General features: G+C 43.0%; 1 protein-coding gene across 1 annotated transcript in view; it reads right to left on the reverse strand.

The window, feature by feature from the left end:
• LYPD6 (LY6/PLAUR domain containing 6) overlaps positions 1-15,318 on the reverse strand; it is a 290,041-nt gene that overhangs the window by 201,334 nt on the left and 73,389 nt on the right. Inside the window, exon 2 of the mRNA XM_069616496.1 lies at positions 8,145-8,220. The gene's annotated coding sequence lies outside the window, so the exon portion shown is untranslated. The remainder of the gene's footprint in view (positions 1-8,144; positions 8,221-15,318) is intronic.

Below are 15,318 nucleotides of genomic sequence, written 5' to 3' on the forward strand. Positions count from 1 at the left end.
GAGGTTTTAAATGATGAATGAAGTCGTTCTCTCATGATCTCCATCGGAATGAGCGCTTCGAAGCACCAATGCTAGCCAACTATATACATGAACTAGTATTTAAAACATCACCCGTTACATTCACCCATAAAGGGTGGCCATTGTGATTAGCAGTCCAAAGTCCCGATTAGGGTTGAGGCAATGGTGTTGGATTTTAGGATCCCAAGTTCCGCAATGTTTACTTCAGCAAGCAAACGAGAATAGTTTCAGCTCATAGGGTGTGCATGCGGGTGTTTCTGCAGACAGGCGTCAGAGCATGTTGGCTCGTCAATCACCAGCGATCCATACATATACACAGGCGCAGTAGGAAGAGCTAGCTCCACATCACGCAGCGATGAGTGCTCCCTTTTCCTGACACAATGGGCCTCATTACAACTCAGGCGGTAAGGGGTTTACGGCAGCGTTAACAGCGCCGACCCTTACCGCCTGAGTACGAGGTCCCCTAGCGCCATGGTGCTTTTAACACCTGCTTTTAGCAGGTGTTAAAATCCATGGCGCTAAGGGACCATGGAGTTAATTACGCCACCGTAATTTACGGTGGCGTAATTAACGCCTTCCCCACTCCCATTATGCCCTATGGGGCAAAAATGGGAATGGGGAAGGGTAAATGGGGATTGGGGACTTACCGCCCCGCCTGGGTCGGAATGGGGCGGTAAGTCCGCCAACCACCATGGCGTAAACGTAGTTTACGCCATGGTGGTAAAGTCACGGCCCAGGCGGTAACTTACCGCCTGGGTCGTAATGAGGCCCAATGTAGCTGCTCGCTGAGGTAGTATGCAGTGCTATAGGTGGAGGGAGTCGGTGTATTTAAAAACCCTGGCCCTAGCTAGTTCTCCTCACCCGGGGCGAGCCGAACTCTATGCAGAAAGGGTGGGCTGCTACAAGACTCGACAGTTAGGGCTTGAGACAAAACACTTAAGCGCTATGCAGTCTGCATCGGAAGGAGAGTGTGATGCTTAAACCAGGTTACACTGCTTCAGAGAAACCTCATTAAAGAGCGTTGGACCCAGCACGTATATTTACTATTAACAGCCACTTACAATGTTTGTGGACTGTTATCTACATGTATACCTAGAGTATCCACACTCAGCCGTGCTGTCCATGCCATTTCTTGTGTTTCCTCCTGTGGGTGAAAGCGCTGATCAGGCAACTTTACTTGCGCTGGCGCAGGCTGAGAGCACATGGATCAGGCAATCAGTGCGCATGTGTGTTGGAGCCTCCAAGGCCGGCAGCACGGTCCCTACGATGGGGACTGTCTCGGGAGACGGTTTCACTAGTCCGGTACTGCTGAATGGTTCGGTTGCTGGTGCTGGTTGTGGCCCCCACGTGCACCAGCCACTGTACACAAACACGCTCCCCACTCATAAATGAAATCATATGCCAGTATATTTTTTCATGCAAAAACATTTAGAAAATAATATTTGAAACACATGTCTATATCATAATTTAGTGTTTCCTCATTTTTTTTCTTCGAATTAAGTGGTTTTCACCCAAACAATTCTTGCTGTCTAGCGTTAACAAAACAACTCCAAGATGGCCAATATATTTTGCACAACGTGGATATCTCCTCTACCCCTACTGCCGAGCTTCGGAGGAACATATCACTCAGCGCGAATGTTACACAGACACGTGACAGTGACGGTACTCCTGATTGGGAGATAATAAGTTAAACAACCCACTATTGAATTACATTCACATAGTGCAACCGAAATTAGCAATTTGTGCATGGTCATTGTATGTCACAGCATTTCCAGTTGACATGGCATCCACAAAGACTGCTTCTTGGAGTCACTTTCTTATAATAGCAATGTTTTGGCGAAATGTGGTGGCTTATGCCACCAAAAGATACAAAAACAAAAAACTAAAACTGAAGATGCCCTTACAGTGGATCCCTACTGACTTCACAATCTCTTACAACACTCTAAAAAGCTGGCTGAAGGCGTATGGATCCTGTGTCTTGCCTGCATAAAAAACACCTATGTAGGTGGAGGCACACTCAGATTCCATGCGCGAAACACAACAAATGAACTGCTGTGGTTCCCGCACCATGCAGAGACGGAAATGGATAAGATGTGGCAAAACAAATCAAGTTTTTAACAGGTTTTGTCTTTAGAAAATGAAGGTGTAAGTTGCCCCAGGGCCTTTTTGAATAAGAAGTGCAGAAGGTCGAAAATGCAGCTTTAAATATAAAGCAGGCACTGCCAGCATGTGCCCAGGTAATCGCACCATTTTCCGGCTGTTGCAATTGTCTGGCCAGGTTGCACTATTATTACTGTGCCTGATGAAATGTATATCCCAGACCTATACAAAAGCTGAAACGGTTAGCGTTGCCAATGCTTGTTTACAATTCTCTTACCATTTCCTGCTAGGTTGCATTTGTAGCCCAGACATGTGGGTGTCAGCTTTAGAGCATCTAAACAATCCTTTCAGATGGAACTTTTCAGCTGCCAAAGCTGTGATTTCCACCCTTGTCTTTGCACTCTTCGTCAAATGGTTTTCTTTGTCTTTATCCGTATGTTCTATCTTCTCCTCCATCTGTATTTAACTCTGGTGTCGGTCTACTTTACAGACTCCCTCTCACTGCAAAAGGGTCCCATTCACTCAACGTGTGAGCTTTGTCTGCGTGCCTCCACCAGTGGCCTAAGTGTACAAAAAGAAGTAGTGGAACTATGTTCCCTGCTGGCCTGTCCCCTTCCCCACAAACCCCATCAAAACGCCTCCTCCCACTCACAATACAAAGAAACAAACCTGCTGTTTAAGGGAACGTTCAGTGCACTGCACTGAAAGTGCAAGTTTTCACTTGTTCCTACACTTTTATTTTAAAACGAAACCATTTGCTGAATGGTGTCTTTTTTTAAATGCAAGTATAGGAACAGTAAACTTTAATTAAAAAAAGTGGAGGAGCACTGCTACCAACCGCTCCCACTCACTTCGACCACTGGCCGCCCAGTTGCTCTGTATCAGGGCAGGAATAGGGCTGCATTTACCCAGATCTGAAATCTAGGAGATCCTCGAAAACCAAATGCTCACGCCTGGAGACTTCCATCTTCCAAGCTCAGAAGTGCTATGTTATGGTTTTTCTTATGTTCATTTTGCATTTAGGCACATTAATGTGACATTCATGTTACACAGCTACAGAAACAGACGCGAGAGGGTAATTGGAGATGTCTATCGTCTGTGGCATGTCCTTAAGATGTGCAAATGTTGGTTGATTAGAAATTGGAAGTGTGCATAAAGCTGCATTATTTCTGAAACAATGACTACAAGTGGATGATTGTATCCTGTATTTTCTTTGACAGTTTGTTTATGCCTTGACAGTGCAGTTGCTGGTCTGGATAGCTTCTAATGCCTGAATCTAAGGTTCGTTTGGCAGCTTTATGTGCTTTATGTCTGGAACACCCTGCTACCCCTTATCTCTTCGTCAGTGTGTTATTCCTACTGTGGCTTCCAAAGGACCACCTCTTTCCCAAGTAATGCCCACCATGAAACAACGGGACTTGTACATCAACAGTTCATTTGTGTTTGACTTAAGCAGGTCTTTGTCCCATGGGGACCAAATCCAGTAGGAACGTGTAGAACTGAGCAGCATGGCTTTCAACCCATGAGACTGTGCATGGTAGAGGAAGCTACTGGCTCACTTATCGAAAATGGGAACCTTGTCTCCCCCAAGGCAAACAATGATTTTCTCAGCAGACATTCTGTGCCGGGCCAGAAAACGCAGTCATCTCACAAAATGGGAATACGAAGCATAGAACACAAACTTTTCAACAAGGACTACCTCTAATGCTGCACCAATGCCGTGCTTACGAGAATATCTCTGATAAAACCAACAATGCTCTTTATTTAGCCTGTGTAAGTGAATGTTCTATTCCAGGGTGAAGGCCTTTAACCCGCCATATGACATGGTCTTTGGACACAACAATATAAAATGCATGCACTGTGGTGATTGCTACCTTTCCTCTTCCATTGTCGCATCACCTGTGCAGATGAACCACTGCGCAGCATTTAGCAATAAAAACAGTGCAAACCAAACCGAACAATACCTACACCAAAACGTCCATGGTCGAGCAATATTGCTAGCAAGCCACTTAGACACCCAACAGCAAGACATGAAGAAAGAAATCCCATTTAATGTACAGCCAAAACAAAACATATTTCACCCCAGATACCAGCACGTCATGCTGTAGATCTTGGGGAATCTTGGGGAATCTGCCTGCTCAGTAGGGAACTAGGAACTTAAGGCAGCACCGAGGTAGGGGCCATATGGACACTCTGTGTTGCCATTGTATTACTAACAACCAGAGTCTAAAAAGGATGTCGGTTGAGAAGTTAGTTGCTTATTGGATTTCTGAAAGTGCAAAAGATGAACAAACAATAGCAGTCAAAACTGGGTAGCACTCGAAAGTCGAAAAAACCCACAGCAGAACTGTCCACTGACTCCTCCTGCCCACTGCATTAGGGAGACCTAAAAGACGGCCGACACTCTGGTCATGCTCCTTGCTGCAAGGGATGAGCAACCAGTCGCACAAGTAGGAGACTACACATGGAAATGGGTTTTAGAGGGCAAAGTTGGCTTCCTTGAAAGGCACTGCCAGTGACTTCAGAGAACCAGCAGGCACTGCCGGGTGCCACTGTGTGTAAGTGAAAAGGGGGCACATCTCCTCTGAGCCATCTTGCTAACTAGCTCCAGAGGCTAATTGCATCATCCAAGCCCAGGTGTCTGTCGGCACAATCCTTCTGCAAGAAAAAATGGCAACTTGTGCCTGTTCATCCAACTCAGAGATCACCCTGAAAAAGAGACACTGAGAAGCTAGATGGTCAATGGCCAAGTAGGCTGCTAGTTTCTTCAAAAAGAGGTGTGTATATGTTAACATCTACAGGATCCAGGACCAGTGACAGAAGAACATGAAGCCATGCACCCTTTGTGGTCAGGGACTGCTCCAGCAAATGCGCAATACATGTGAGAGACTAATAAGATTACTTATGTCCGATATTGAAATAAATGGCTGTCCTCGGTAAAGAAACACAGACTGGAGAACCACCCACATCATAATGAGATCACTCACTGCACAGCCAATCAGGTGCTGCTTACATTAAAAATACTTGACTAACACCCCCAAATCACTATATGACCATTTCCAAAGACATTTTAGACCAAAACCTAACTATTTTAACTTGTTAATTTTAAATACAAAAGACATTAAGATGTGTAACATAACTTCAAAGCTGTAGTCAATATTTTTAAAAGCATCAATAAAGTCAAATAACCTTTTCTTAACATGAACATATGGCAGCCACCATTTTGGAAGTAAAAATGCCTGACACATTGAGCACACAACACAAAAAAAGGGAAAGAGTACAAAAAGGGGTGTGGTTTAAGCTGAGATGGGTGGGAATGGGAAGAAAATCATATAGATTTCACTTAGAGATGGGCGTTAAATGGGTGGGACACATAGCCAAACAGCACAAATCCATACTCATATGTCAGCTGCATTGAAATGCATTACAGACCCTAATTCAAAACCCCTATTTGAAGCCCTTATTTTAATGACAATAGTTTTGGCTTAAAGGTAGCATTTTCAGTGCCACTTAATAGCCTAGACAAAAAAAAGTGAAATTGATGGATGGATGGATAGATAGATTGAATTGATCAATGCCAAAAAAAGACAATGGGTCTCATTACGAGTCCGGCGGTAATCGAGGCGGTAAAGCCGCCTGGTTACCGCCGGACTCGTATTACCATTCCGCCTCCGTGACTCCCGGAAATACCAGGGCATTAAAACCCTGGTGTCCCGGGAATTCCGGAGGCGGAATGCTGTTAATCCCCATTCCCATTGAGTCCCATAGGACTCAATGGGAACGGGGATCATGGAAACACCGGCACCATCTCGTGATGGTGCTGGTGTTTCCACGTCTGTCTGCAGGCGGGCGGTGTTAAACCCGCCAGGTCAGACCTGGCGGGTTTGACGCCTCCGCCTGCAGCAGTTGTGATCGTCCGGCATGGAAACAACAGTGGCGGCAGGTTACCGCTAGCGTTGTTTCCATACCGGGCGAGTTATAATGAGGCCCAATGACTTGGAAGATCGCTTTCCATGGCCTTGACATAACAAGATCAATTATGATGAATGTTAGTTATCAGGACAGTTTTCACTGAGATCTTCAGTTATTGATATTGATATTTTATTTCTATCGCACTCATACACAAGTGTTTCAGAGCGCGAAAGTTGAGAGGTCACAACCCATTTCATAAAAAACACAGACCACTCACAGTTGTTAATGGATTCTTTTTTTATGAGTGAATGTGCCCAATTCACAAAAGGTTTTCTGCTTCAAATTAATGGATTTGTGTTACAAAATGTTGAGCCCTATTAAGAACGGGCATTAGATTGTGCCTTTCATAGATGTCCACATTTAAAGGCATTTGCCATGTTGTGCAAATGTGCATAAACCAGGGTGTAAACAGGGGTGTTTTCAAGCATTTCAGAAGCACCTCCTGATTGAGAAACAAGATGCTCTTTAATGTGTGAAAATAAAAAGCATCCTTCTGTGCATGACTGGAAGAGGCACAGAAACGGTAATTTCGGACACTACTTTGCATTCATGGGTCTAGTAGGGTCAGCAGCATCATGGTCCATTGCTATCGAACCTGCATTTATGTTCCTCAAAAAGGGAAGGCAATCATTTTTTATTTGTTTGGCATTATAGGATGACAGACCCTTTCAGCGCCTTTTATGGTGTAATGTGCTCCCAGAATCCTTGTGGGTGCTTGGAACATACGATACCTTAGGTGTGGGTGCACACACCGAAGACTAATGCATGCAAATGGACTGGCTAGTACATCATGTGCCGAGTGCAGGTCCCCCCCCCCCCCGAGAAATGGAAAGCGACCAGCACATTTCTTAAAATTAGGCATATAAAACAGGCACATCGGCTGTGCTATTTTTAGAAGTGCAACTCTTAGAAAATCAAGACCAAGTGTTAATTTAAGAAAGCAACTTAGACGGGTGATCTCACACAATGCTGGAAAGCCAGCTGTGACAGTACTGTTGTACACAGTCAACAGCAATATAATGTATTGTGTATCATATGTATCTCAGGCCATTCTTGAGAATTACAATTTCAAGCAAGCTAACAGATGAGGGTGCAGTGTCCATGCTATGGTTAATAGTGCAGTACGAGAACACTTCAATACGACACTTGTATTTGATTTCAATGCGCACAATTGTTCATAAAACCTTGGCAAGACATTGTTTTAAACAACAGGCAAACAAGCCCAATAAATGTTATCAGTTCCCAAGCATTATCTTGCGCAGTTGTAAAAGTCATGTTTTTATTCTATTTCTTTTTTTATTATTATTAAGTTTATTGAATTTTATAGAAAATGATTATGCTCGTACGTGAAATACAGGAATACAAGTTATCGTTCAACAGAACATATGCAACTATAATTTGAGCTTCATACACATTGTTCATTTTTGCAAATAAGTTCCTTTTCATATCTTGGTCTCACTGAAGGGGCCACTAGCTTGCAATTCACAATACGACGCACAAGAGACGACGGAAGAGCGTTCACCGGAGTCACCGGAGTAGAAAGCAAACTAGAGGTCTAACATCCGGTGCAGTGCTGAGCCTCTTCCAGCATTTGTTATAAGGGTGATTTCTAAAATCTGCATGTGAAAGGGGAGGTCCTGGATGACATCAGAGAAGGATACCTAAGAAACAGATTTCTATAAATCCAGCACATATGGTCAAAAGAGAAGAACAAGACAAAAGGTCAAAGAGAAATGTAATTCATGAGAAATGGAGGTGAAGGGAAAGTTATTGAACACTCATTCCTAATGGCATCAAAGAGTAAGTAACCTTTGGACTGATCGGCAAACACGTGGGGCCTGATTCACAGAGCGTTTTTCAATGGAATTGTGCCAGTATAAAACCTTCTGTGATTCAGGCCCATTGCTACTAATACTGAACAACAAAAAAACATAATTAGTGTAAGTCTGGATCAGGTTTCCAAACCTGATTTTGATTATGGCAATGAAGACATGTACTACAGGAAGTCACAAGAGACATGAAACATAGTTTAAAAAAAAAATGAAAAATCAAACCTGAAAAGGGAATCTCTCCATGGCCAGTAATTTCAGGAGTGTGTGATGTGTTCAACCAGATGCTTCCCATTGAATTCTGCAGAAATAAATCACAGATAAGAAAAAGTGAGTCTTTACAATGAGAGGCTTCCGGATCACTCGAGGCATTGAGGCAGAGTAAGGGCAGAGGGAATACCCATGCAGATGCCGCAGGGTTCATTGTATAAATGTACATACATTGCATTTACTGTTTTAATGTGAGTTTAGAAGCAGTATCAAAATTCGTAGCTCACAGCAATTACGTCATACCCATGAATTAAGGGACAGGTAAGGGGAAACATTCACAGGTAAAACAAATCCCATGAATTTGGCCTGTTATGGCTACTGTGGCCTGTAAAATAAACCTGGAAGTCGTGTTTGCTTTATAACGAAACATAGACTGTCAGCAGAGACAGAGAACACGACTGTCCTTTCTTAAATTACTGCAGTGTTAAACCATGTGCTCAGGAGATGTAGGGTGTTGCACCCACCTCCATTAAAAGAGTAGGCCCATGCTGCACAGAAAGCACAGGGGCATGCGCAAGAGGTGGGAAGCCACAGCCACTTCTTTCTTTGAGGGTCGGGATCTAGTGCCTCACTGCAGTTGTCAGAAGAAGAAAGTCACCAGCTTACCTCTCCCAAATAATGCATTCACTCTGTAAATTCCGAAGGCTGTCAGGAAAGGTGAGGCGTTTACGTGCCAGCATACCCCATTCCATTAGGAAGATGCTAGTCCAACCCTGGTTACAACTCTGCATTATGGGACTTGTAGTCCCGGATCTCCCCATTTTAAAGCTTGGGAAACTAGTTCCAGAATGCAGAGTTATGAGCAGGACTGGAGTAGCATTCCCCAACAAGAATGGGGCATGTTAGCATGCAAAGCGGCGCTCCCAACTTTCCTAAGAATGCATTGGTCTAGCTGTTTTGGTTAGATTTGGTGAACATGCATTAAATTAAAACAGGTATGACAATCAATGGGACTGAAAAGTAGATGTTGTGCTTTTTAGTCAATCATTGTAAAACGTCACACAAAAACACGCGTTTCACAGCAATACAACAACTTCATAAGCAGGGTCATTCATTTTCAAGAACAGCAATAGGCATATGCACTGTTGATGGCCTGGGAAGTCTGCAGCTGTCAACCAGCAGCGACTGATAAGGTAAACGCAGTGTAGGTAGGGGGTACAGCCATTACTGTACTCCATTAACTACCCCACCTGTCTCATTATCCAATATCCAATATCCTACTCCCAAGGCACTCTGCCTAATTTTTGCTTATCAGCCATAGTCAGCATTTACCCCACTTGTATAAGGTAGCCTTCTGTTTCTAGCCTTAATGTGTATGATTGCCATACTTTGCATAAAGCCAATTGGGTAAGTCAGCCACAGTTTATATTTTGGGAAGTTATGGATGGAGTAGAATTGTGAATATTAGCTTGCGTCACATCTAGACAGAACTATGAAGATTAGCCTGTGTCACATCTAGACAGAATTGTACATACTAGCTTGCATTACATCTAGACAGAATTTTGAATATTAGCCTGTGTCACATACAGACAGAATTGTGAATATTTGTTTCCATCACATCCAGACAGAACTGTGAAGATTAGCCTGTGTCAAATCTAGACAGAATTGTGAAGATTAGCATGTGCCACATCTAGACAGAATTGTGAAGATTAGCATGTGCCACATCTAGATAGAACTGTGATAATTAGCCAGCGTTACATCTAGACAGAATTATGAATATTAGCTTGTGTCACATCTAGACAGAATTGTGAATATCAGCTAGCGTCACATCTGGACAGAATTGTGAATATTTGCTTGCATCACATCCACACAGAATTGTGAATATTAGCTAGCGTCACATCTAGACAGAACTGTTAAGATTAGCCTCTGTCATATCTAGACAGAATTGTCAATATTAACTTGCATCACAGCCAGACAGAATTTTGAAGAGTGGCCTTGAGTCATATCTGTTTGAAGATTAGCATGCATCACATCTAGATGGATTTGTGGATATCAGCATGTGCCCCATCTAGATAGCAATGCCACTAACCAACCCTACTAATAAAAAAACTCACCTCTCTGCGTACACCTCTCAAACTCTGAACTAAGCACAGCCAACTGCATGCACTTCTCTACACCGTAACAACAAAACAAACCACACATAGCCTCACACAACAGCACATGAAGTATACCAGCCGGAAAACACACTGAAACAGATGTCAAGAACCAAATAGCCCTCCAACTGGTATTTGACAATAAAGGTACAACAAAGAGTGGATTGTGGTATGCCAAATGCAAGGTAACCCAGCCTTAATTGCAATGAAAAACTGATTGAACAACACGATTAACAGCCAAACTCTCACTCAAGATTTTTCTCCACATTTCAACAGCAGTTTTTATAGCCATTACTAAGCTACATAAATAATTATATGTGTCCAACAGTAATTATTGGACAATCCTTTATCTAAAATCCCACCCATAAACCATCCCATAAAAATTTGCTACATCATCATGCTTGAATATTATTGAATATTATTGGTAGGTTCTAAATTACTTCTGCGGTGAAAAAGGACATGAGTTTATCGGTTAACATGGGGTAACAACTCTCTGTGAACTGGCAGCATGATGACATGCTTTATGTAGATGGGAAGAGAGGGTAAGTGTATTGTGTTTGTTCTTAATTAAATAAAACAGCCCATGTTATCTCCACCATGATGTCTGAGTTTCAAGGACCAACTTTGAATAATTCCGGCCCTCCTATCCTCGCAACAGTAACCACCATTCTGTTTTTGACTCATTTATGAATAACTATTATTATGAACCCTGCTGCTTTCACCACGTGCGCAGAACTTTTTTGTCTTTTGGCCGTATACGTGTTTCTCTGTCACACCTAGGCGATCGCTGAGACATTAATCTGCCAACTGCTTATGAAATTTCCTGGAATGTTCAGTTCATCCCATAGACTTCAAATAGTCTGCCGTGTAATCGCAACTTGATTTACCTTGACAGCTGGATGCACACAATGGTATCTTGTTCCACCATGTAACCCTCCCTTACAGTCTTTTGGGCCTTCACATTCCTTGGAAGCAGCTACTATCTAGCTGGTCACACCATTTTCCTGCATTAAATGTATTTGTTCAAATAGCGTGCTTAGCTGGGTCCTCTCTTAAAGCTGCCGTGTTTTATTATCTGCTGTATTTGGTACAGTTTTAAAATGGCAACATCTTGTCACATTATTTTCCTCTGCAGGACACATTTATTTTGCATTTATTTTGCTATCTATCGAATTTCTGGTGCATGCATATCACTTTATATTTCTCCCAATGGGTGTCAGCAACCTTATCTGCCTGCAGTTGTTCTGCCCTACTTGTGTAGTGAGTTCCTATCTCGTGTACGCACCTTCCTGTCACCTAATCTATACTATATTAAAACACACTAATTGTGCAAGCTAATGCCTTGTCTGTTCCCTACTTGTGTGGCGCAAAATAACATTCCTTTGTGCCAGCTGCATTTCCAGGAGAATGTAAAGTGCAGTTTCAAATGTGTCCTTTCTTATCTTATAATTTTATTATTTCTGAAGGGGGCAGGGGGCAGAGTTTGAACATGCTGTCTAGTCAATAATTTCCCCACTACAACATCACAGCTCACTTGCTCTTTTCTCCCACTCAGTCCTACTAACTTACCCTATCTCTTTCTTTTCAGACCCTGCAGAGTGCCAGGGGACCACTCTGGTGGTAACAGTGTGCAGTATAAATATCCTTTAACATAAAATAACAGGTATATTTACATTATCACAGTAATCAAAATAAGAATGCACACATCTTTAAATTGCTTGACCATCTTTGTATTGACATACAAAAATGAAAGCGCTATTTGTCTAACTTCTATACATGCCCCATTTATAATGTGCTTTTGAAGTAATCCTCACATATTTTTAGAGCAATCCTTGTAATATTATATTATACTTTTCACCTGATCCGTTTTATAGATTTAAATTTCCAGAGTCATAACATGTCAAACATGCTAATGTGATAAACCCTTAAAAGCATTTAGTGTGCATGGCTTTATATATCTCACAAGAGGGCCCTGGTGGCGTATGTCTTACGCAAAGGAGGTCAAAATGAATGTGTCCTTTGGGCCGGGTGGATTGTTCTCTGTTTTAACATATCTGCCCTCCACCTCTGGCAAGCCGGGTCACCAGATAGAGAGGAAAGAAGGAAAGCAAACAACGCTAAGGGACTGATTTACACATTTGTCAATGGGATTGCGCCAATGTAAAATAGTTTTGTAAATCAGGCCCTTTAAGTCACAGGAGCTTTGATCATTTGGAAGCTACCAAACTTCTATTGCGATCTGAACCTAATAAGTTCAGACAGGTGGGATTTGTGGGAGTGGGGGCGGGCTGCCATACTCTCAGTGTTCCAGAACATTCCAACTGTCCAGAGTTGTGTTTAGCAGTTTGAGCAGGGCAGATGTACATCTGCACTGTATCGTTTTTGAGAGCAGAAGCAATTTTCTATTACTTGTTCACGTCTCATCGCCGTTGGTGCTTACAAAGAAAAAAGATCAGAAAATCAAATACAAGTTTTAGCCATAATGGGGCTTACGAGCCCCGTTTACTATGTTTGTTTCTCACCTTCCAGTGGTCTTCAAACTGTAGGGCTGGCCCCCCTACAGGTGCCAAGGCATGTCCGGGGGGGGGGGGGGAGTGGGGAGCGACACAAGGCTCTTTAAAATGAGAATATGGTGCCTGCTTTTAACAGAAAATATAAGCAGTTATGGCTTGTGGGGGCAGCTGCAAAAATATTCTTCCTCATTGGGTGAGGAGGGCATGGGGGGGTCATTACAAAAATGTTAGGGTCTCTGACTTGGTTTCCCTATACCTTCTACATTTGTAGCAAGACCTTCCCACGCCCCAACCATGGGAGGTACATGCACACACTGCATGTGGTTGGATTCAAGTCTGGGCTGCTGGGGTGGCAGTGTGAGGGGAGAAGGTGGGAGAAGGGGGCTACATTCCAAAGTGAGGGGACTTGGTGGCAGAGAGATATAACCTCAAAAGGAACCTGCTTCAGATGACTTGATGCAGTACAGTTTGCGAGGTCGACCTAAGGCATCTGGTCTGCTTGGCCAAAATGTTGTGTAATTCTGGGTAAATAACTTTACACCTCTGAACCTCACATTACACATCCACGTGGAATCGACAGAAATGCTGGCGAACACTGTCCCATTTAAATGTTCATATTCCCACCTTCCCCATCTCCTCCTGGTTTCTGTAATCTGGACCCCACAAGCAGTACTACTGTTCTATTGACTCCATACTTTGAAAACTAAAGCTGAAAGTGTCCTGGGGAAAATCATTTTGATCTCCCATGAAATGCCACGCGGGTGGTCTTAATCATCCCTATCCAATAAGGGCTTCCTTCGGAGAGGCGTTACTTCAGGTGTGCACGCTTGGTACAGCGAACCTTCAGTTCTAGGTGATAAATCTAGCATCGCCAAGCTTCTAGGCCTTGCCCACCCCCCAACTGCTCCCTCACCCCACACTTCCAAAAAATGAAGAAAATGCTGGCTGGGTCAGCTTGCATGTGCTGCCTCCAATAAAGTTATTTATTTCTTAAAAGGAGCCTTCCAGTTCAAAGATAAAAGTTGATTAAAACGCCTCCCCTGCTAGTGTAGCCCCTGGAGGTGATTTATCTACAGCAGCAGGCACGTGCCCCTGTCCCGTAAATCAGGACAGTCAGTTCAAATGTGCTACCTGTTTTCTGTCCATCACACCCTTCTGGGAAGCCCAGGCTCCTCACACGCACAACTTCACCATCTGCCTAACAGCGGAGGCCCTTTCATGATGTGTGGGATCAACTGTACGGTTACATTACAAGATCTTCGACTCGATTAGCATTCGACTAATGCAGTGCAATCGCCACCAGCATTAATGTAATTGTGCATAGTTATAAGACATGCAAGGAAATTCCACCCCTGATGGGATAAAACAACAGTACTTTTACTCACACTGTAATTGCTAAGTACTCACAGCTCTTGCATTGCCCCACATAATGCTCCTGATCACAATTCAGGGTTTGTTTTATTTTGCATATATAGTGCCTTATGACAAGGCAATTCACAAATACTTATAAACTGGTAAACATCAGGATATGATGACAAAACCAGTAACGGCACAGAAAAGAGAGACAAAGAACAAGTGAATAGAAGTGAGAATGAAATGATGAACCGCAAAAAAATGAGGGTCAAGCAAAATAATGACTGTTTCAGGTTCCTAATAGGCCAACCCTCACCCCAAAAATCACTAAACAGAGAGGGGGTTCATCTTAAAACGGTTTAAACCAGTTCAAGAAACGAACAGTCCATGTTCACCTACTTTTCTGTTCATCATCATCATCATGTCATACTTTATTTCGGTTCAAACAAATACACACTAAAATATGTGCAAAATACAATTTCAAAGTCAATTAAATCCCCCCAAAATATAAAAAAAGATCATAATTTCATATTTTAAAATCATCCTTCTGATGTGCTTCTAAAATTCCAAATTTGTCAAAGACCTTGGAATCCTAATGGAAAACGACCTAACCCTATAACCATAAGTAAAATCAATAGTCAAGAAATGCTTCTTCCACCTGCACACGATCAAAAAGATTCTACCATTCCTGTACTTCACGCACACAACACTGGCCATCATCTCCCTCATCGTGTCCAGTATTGTATAATGACGGATTATCTATTGAAGAAACTGCAACGGATACAGAATGTAGCAGCCAGACTTCTCCTCAACTACCTTAGCTGTGGCAATCCCCATATATAATTATAGTTTTGCATTTCAATGCACTCAGTGTATCCACACAAGTGTACATTCAGATGGAGCAGCGGGGTGCTCACCCTGCTTTCAGGTTAGGCTCTCTGACTTGGTTTCCCTATATCTTCTACATATGTAGCAAGACCTTCCCCCGCCCCAACCATGGGAGGTACATGCACACACTGCATGTGGTTGGATTCAAGTCTGGGCTGCTAGGGGTGGCGGTGTGAGGGGAGAAGATGGAAGAAGAGGGCTACATTCCAAAGTCAGGAGACTAGGTGGCAGAGAGATCAAACCTCAAAAGGAACCTGCTTCAGATGACTTGATGCAGTACAG

Source organism: Ambystoma mexicanum, chromosome 9 (assembly GCF_040938575.1).
Source record: "Ambystoma mexicanum isolate Mex_15411 chromosome 9, UKY_AmexF1_1, whole genome shotgun sequence".
NCBI classification, from domain to species: Eukaryota; Metazoa; Chordata; class Amphibia; order Caudata; family Ambystomatidae; genus Ambystoma; species Ambystoma mexicanum.